Consider the following 5,821-nt stretch of genomic DNA (forward strand, 5'->3'; position numbering starts at 1 on the left):
TAAAACTCTCCCTCTCCCTCTCAGACTCTCCCTCTCAGACTGTCCCTCTCAGACTCTCCCTCTCCCTCTCAGACTCTCCCTCTCCCTCTCAGACTCTCACTCTCCCTCTCAGACTCTCACTCTCCCTCTCAGACTCTCACTCTCCCTCTCAGACTCTCACTCTCCCTCTCAGACTCTCCCTCTCCCTCTCAGACTCTCCCTCTCCCTCTCCGACTCTCCCTCTCCCTCTCAGACTCTCACTCTCCCTCTCAGACTCTCACTCTCCCTCTCAGACTCTCACTCTCCCTCTCAGACTCTCACTCTCCCTCTCAGACTCTCCCTCTCAGACTCTCACTCTCCCTCTCAGACTCTCACTCTCCCTCTCAGACTCTCACTCTCCCTCTCAGACTCTCCCTCTCCCTCTCAGACTCTCACTCTCCCTCTCAGACTCTCCCTCTCCCTCTCAGACTCTCACTCTCCCTCTCAGACTCTCCCTCTCCCTCTCAGACTCTCACTCTCCCTCTCAGACTCTCTCTCTCCCCCTCAGACTCTCTCTCTCCCCCTCAGACTCTCTCTCTCCCCCTCAGACTCTCTCTCTCCCCCTCAGACTCTCTCTCTCCCCCTCAGACTCTCTCCCCCTCAGACTCTCTCAGACTCCCCCCCTCAGACTCCCTCCCCTTCAGAATCCCTCGCTCACTCAGACTCTCTCTCTCTCTCACTCAGACTCAGACACACACACCCAACACACCACACACCCCACTCTAATGCAGATAGTCCCAAGGTGTAGCCCCATCTCTTTCTTATCCCCTCTCTTCTTCATTCACTCTCTCCCCTCACCCCTCTCTTCCTCACTTCCTCTATTACACCCCCTGTCTCCTCACTCTCCCCCCTCCATCAATTATGCCCCTCTGACTCAAACCCACTCCCTGAATCCGTCCTCCTCACATTCATTCCCTCCCCCCCTGATCTCACACACACACAGACACACACTCAGACACAAACTCAGACACTCGCAACAAGGGGGAATCGGAGCAGGGGGGGGGGAATCGGAACGGGAAGGGGGGACCCGGAGCAGGGGGGGAATCGGAACGGGAAGGGGGGACCGGAGCAGGGGGGGGGGGGGAAATCAGAGCAGGAGGACAAGGGGGAAGCGAGAGTGGCATGGAGCAGTAGTCACCTGACTTGCTCCATGCAGGAAAGGGCAGGCCTCGCTATGCAAGGTCAGATAGACTCGCAGGGGATAGCAAACTTTTTATGCCGAGCCCCCCTTTTCATCCATTTAATTTCTCGGGCCCCCCCTGCCTGACGTAATCAAAATCACATGAACCCCCCCCCCTTTATTAAACGATATACAATGTAAATACAAATATGTTTCAACAGCTCGCGCTTGCAAAATTAGGCTGCGTCCACGCTGCCGCCGAGAGTGGTGACATCACCAACTCTCCAAGCATGAGCACAGGGTGTCCTGCATAATTTTGCAAGCACGAGTGGGGGGTATGGATCAGGGCTATTTCTGTGTTTGCGTGTGGGTGTGTGTGTTTGTGTGTGGGTGTGGGGTTGTGCACATTGACTGCTGCTGAGCATGCTTCAATGTCAATTTTGTTTGTCTCGCCAAGCACACAATCAATCACAACACAAACAACACCCCCCACACCACACACAATCACAGCACACATTCAATCACAAAACACACACATCACTACACATTTTATATATATATATATATATATATATATATATATATATATATATTATATATATATATATACACATATACACATATACACACACACACACACATCACTGTACATATATATACACACACACACACACACACACACCACTATACATATACACACACACATCACTATACATATATATATATACACACACACACACACACACACACACACACACACACATCATTATACATATATATATACACACACACACACATCACTATACATATATACACACACACACACACACACACACACAAACACACACACATCACTATACATATATACACACACATAAACACATCACTATACATATATATATACACACACACACACACACACCACTATATATATATACACACACACACACACACACACACACACACACACACACACACACACACACACACAGTGACATCACTATACACACACACACACACACACACACACACACACACACACACACACACACACACACACACACACACACACACACACACACACACACACACACACACACACACACACACACACACACACACACCTGTACTGCTTACTCGGCTCCCCACTCAAGTAAAGCTAGGAAGAGGAGGGCTTGTGTCTGTGTGCAGAGGGACGCCCCGCCCCCTCTGCAAGCACAGGGAAACACAGCACGGATCTTCTGCCTGCCATTGCTCTGCCCCTGCCCCTGCTCTGCTCTGCTCTGCCCCCAGGTTTCGCCGCACAGGCTGCGCCCCCCCCTAAATAATTTGGCGCCCCCCAGTTTTGCGCACCGCTGAGATAGAGTTGCGAGGGACAAGAAAAAAAATAATCCTGGCAGCGTGCCAACACGCGCCAGCCAATCAGGAGACAGGGGAGGTTTGTTTGTTTTTTGCAGAAGAGCGCGATAAATCCTGTCACGCCACTGCCCTCTGTTCCCCGCTGGTGGCGGCCCAGGATCCAGGCCCCCCTTCCCCCCCCCGGCGGACGCCCATGTATGGACCATATATTAACGGCGCTCAATTGCTGCCTCGTGGTAAAAACAAGGAGCCGCCCAGGAGAAGGGTAATTAATTAAATAAACACAGTTATGTATATGGGAAAATTATCAGCTTGCTTGAAACATACAACTAACATTTTTAATAAGGTTTGGGATCCTGGCTTATTGAGATAAAAAGAGGGCACACTATACAATTAAGAGAATGTTTTAACGCAAGGGAACCTATTTATACTAATGTGCAGTGACTACATCTCTATAAGAATATGTCAAACAATATGATGCTGCGTCGTCATCCTCCCGTCTCTTCCATTTTATTATCTGTAATCCCACCTCCTCCCCCACCATACCTGTATTTTCTATGTACAAGCATAAGTGGGAAAAAAATCTGTTGTTTTTATACACAGCCCTGAATGTTCTTCATACAGTAAGTAGACATATCAAAAAGATGTTGTGACATTTTAGTTTCTGCTTACACTTAATACCATCATATCTATCCAACATGAGTCCTCCTTCAGCAATACAGGAAACTGCCACAAGAGGGCACTCGAAGAGTTTCAAATAAAACTCCATGTGAAGTCTGTATTTGTGGAGAGGCGGCCGTGTAAAATGTCTTTCTTACTATCACATACATGCTGAAAAAACATTCCGGAAGGCAAAACGTAAGTAGTTATAACAGTAACAGGATCTTGTACTCGTGAATAAATACACTGACTCAGGCAAGCATTTACTGATGCATTGATATAGACAATCTTATGCACTCATAGATACATACATTCCTACAATTAACACACACACACACACAGACACAAACACATTTTACAACACAGGCTTTTGCATGCAGTATTACATTTACTTTGACTTTGCTTGTCGTGTTAACTCGTTGTGTTGTTAGACATTGCTGCCGTATACCCAATACCGCTATACATGTGCTGTATAATTATCCAATATCAGTAACCCACTAATTGGCTCCTCCCCACTTCCTCCACGGTTTCCCTTAAAACCTTTACTACACACCCCAAACCTTTCAGACAAACAATCCTCGCCCAAGATGAGGCTGTGGTTGTGTGTGGTGCTTTGGATCCTACTTTCGGGTGAGAGAGGTCACAGTTAATCCAGGCTGTAACAATGGTGGCTCTGAGTCAGACACATAGATTTATTTAGACTCAGAGCCTGGGGGGAGTTTTAGGGAGTCTATGATGCAGACTAGAAAAGTGTTACTTAATATTTGAATATTACTTATTTCCCTATATTTATTCCATGGTTTTCCCTATAGAGAAAGAGAGAGAGGATTAACCGGTGCGACTTTGAAAGGTTTGCTTTAGGCTAAATCTTTTTATTTTTAAATTCCTATCGATAATGTTATTTCTTCTTTAAAGTTGCAGGGTTCTCCAGAGCTGAAAATGTCACACAGGCGCTGTCTGCAGTGACAGCTCGGGAGGGCGGACAGGTCACTTTTGATTGCATATATGAAACAATAGATACCACTCCGTATCTTCACTGGTATGTCCAACACCCAGGACAGAGTCCTCGCTTTATTCTAGCAAGAAATCCCTACAGCGACAAAGTGGAGGAACTTGGGACAAACTATGCGGCAAAACTGAACAAAGAGAACAAATCCATCTACCTGAGAGTTTCTGATCTCAGTGTGTCTGACTCCGGGATGTATTATTGTGCTCTGAGGCCCACAGCGTCTCTGTCTGTGTACTCCACTGTACAGGAACCGCTGGCTCTGTCCAAGGTGCTAACGCTGTGTGTATCTCCTGTGTCTGCACTCAATACCAACACAACATGAACAGACACAGATTGTAGGATTGAAGTAGTAATAACAAGATAAATTAAAGGCAATCCTGGATAAGGAAACACTCCTTTTATTTCTTTGTGTAAGGGGTTTGACTTTCAGAAACTAACAGAAGGACCAACGTACATCTTCATCCCCCCCCAAATCTTCCTGTTTATGATTTTTGTTACTTTCCATATATTTGTGGTGTTTCAGTTTTATATCTTATTAAACTGAAACTTTAAAAAAATATGAGGGTTTTAAAAACCAGTAGAAGATGTTCCTGATAAAATAATATGTGACAAATGAATGACAATGTGTAATTTTAATATCTATTCCCCTTTATTAATAACTCCATGTGCATGCAACACAATTCTTATTTCAGTGATACATGAAAACACCACTAGATGGCGATAGGAGACAGTAAAGATTTCTAAGTACTGTACAATTCAGCTTTGAGAACTGTGTTTTTAAGCAGGTTGCAGTGTAAGATTCCTTTAGTAAGAACCAACCTAACGCATTGGTGATTATGGGGTTAAGTCTGCATGAAAGGCTGGGAATTGCAAGGGTCCTTGCGCAGGAGGATCTGAAATAAAAGTAGAAGAACAAGCTCCGGATCAGAGTAAAACAGTTTTTGGACAAATCTGTGCTAGGGTCCAGTCACCCCCTAGGTTATTCATGTCCACTGAAGTTAGCACATGGATATAAGGTCACACACAGCCCCCCATAAAATCTGCACACAGCACCCCAGGGAGGCAAACCCCCTCCAGGAGGGGTTAATAAACATGTATATGCTTCTAACATTGGTCTCCTTTCCTGGTTCCTTCACGTTTCTTAATATCACATTGATGAACTGAAAATAAAATGTTTTGCCTCATCAGCAAAACATAAAAAGTGACAAAATTATAAAATGCAGTCTATATGAATAAATATGAGTTCATAGGTTTGTTGAGGGAGTGGAGATGGAGGTGGGGGGGGGGGGGGTGATTTCAGTTATGGGGGTAGGAGTCTTGGGGAGGGAGATTAGGCCACCAGGGGTCATGAAGGGGGCGGCTAACCCCTGTATGCCATACTATGTAGTAAGGTAGTTAGGGTAACTAAGTTAGTAAGGTAAGAACATTAGTAAATTAGTTAGTAATTTAGTTACAAAAGCAGTTTTTGAATTTATATGCAATATTTACCATCCAGAGTGAATGACACATTTGTTTTCAATTAATTTTGGTTAAATATAACACATGCTGCTGTATTTGACAACATAATGTATTATATTAGTTGCCACACATTATATATATATATAAAGCTGTGACCATGCAGCAAGCTTAAGCCTATAGGGAACCATGTTAAAAAT

The 5,821-nt window shown here is 44.9% G+C and overlaps 1 long non-coding RNA gene across 1 annotated transcript; it reads left to right on the plus strand.

Annotated features, from left to right (window-relative positions):
• The first annotated feature begins 2,370 nt into the window (after positions 1-2,370).
• Positions 2,371-5,430, plus strand: LOC142464550 (uncharacterized). The gene is made up of 3 exons (XR_012787686.1): positions 2,371-2,762; positions 3,212-3,355; positions 4,073-5,430. It is a non-coding gene; the product is annotated as an uncharacterized LOC142464550 (long non-coding RNA).
• Positions 5,431-5,821: the final 391 nt, after the last annotated feature.

Source organism: Ascaphus truei, chromosome 13 (genome assembly GCF_040206685.1).
Source record: "Ascaphus truei isolate aAscTru1 chromosome 13, aAscTru1.hap1, whole genome shotgun sequence".
In the NCBI taxonomy this organism is placed as follows: Eukaryota; Metazoa; Chordata; class Amphibia; order Anura; family Ascaphidae; genus Ascaphus; species Ascaphus truei.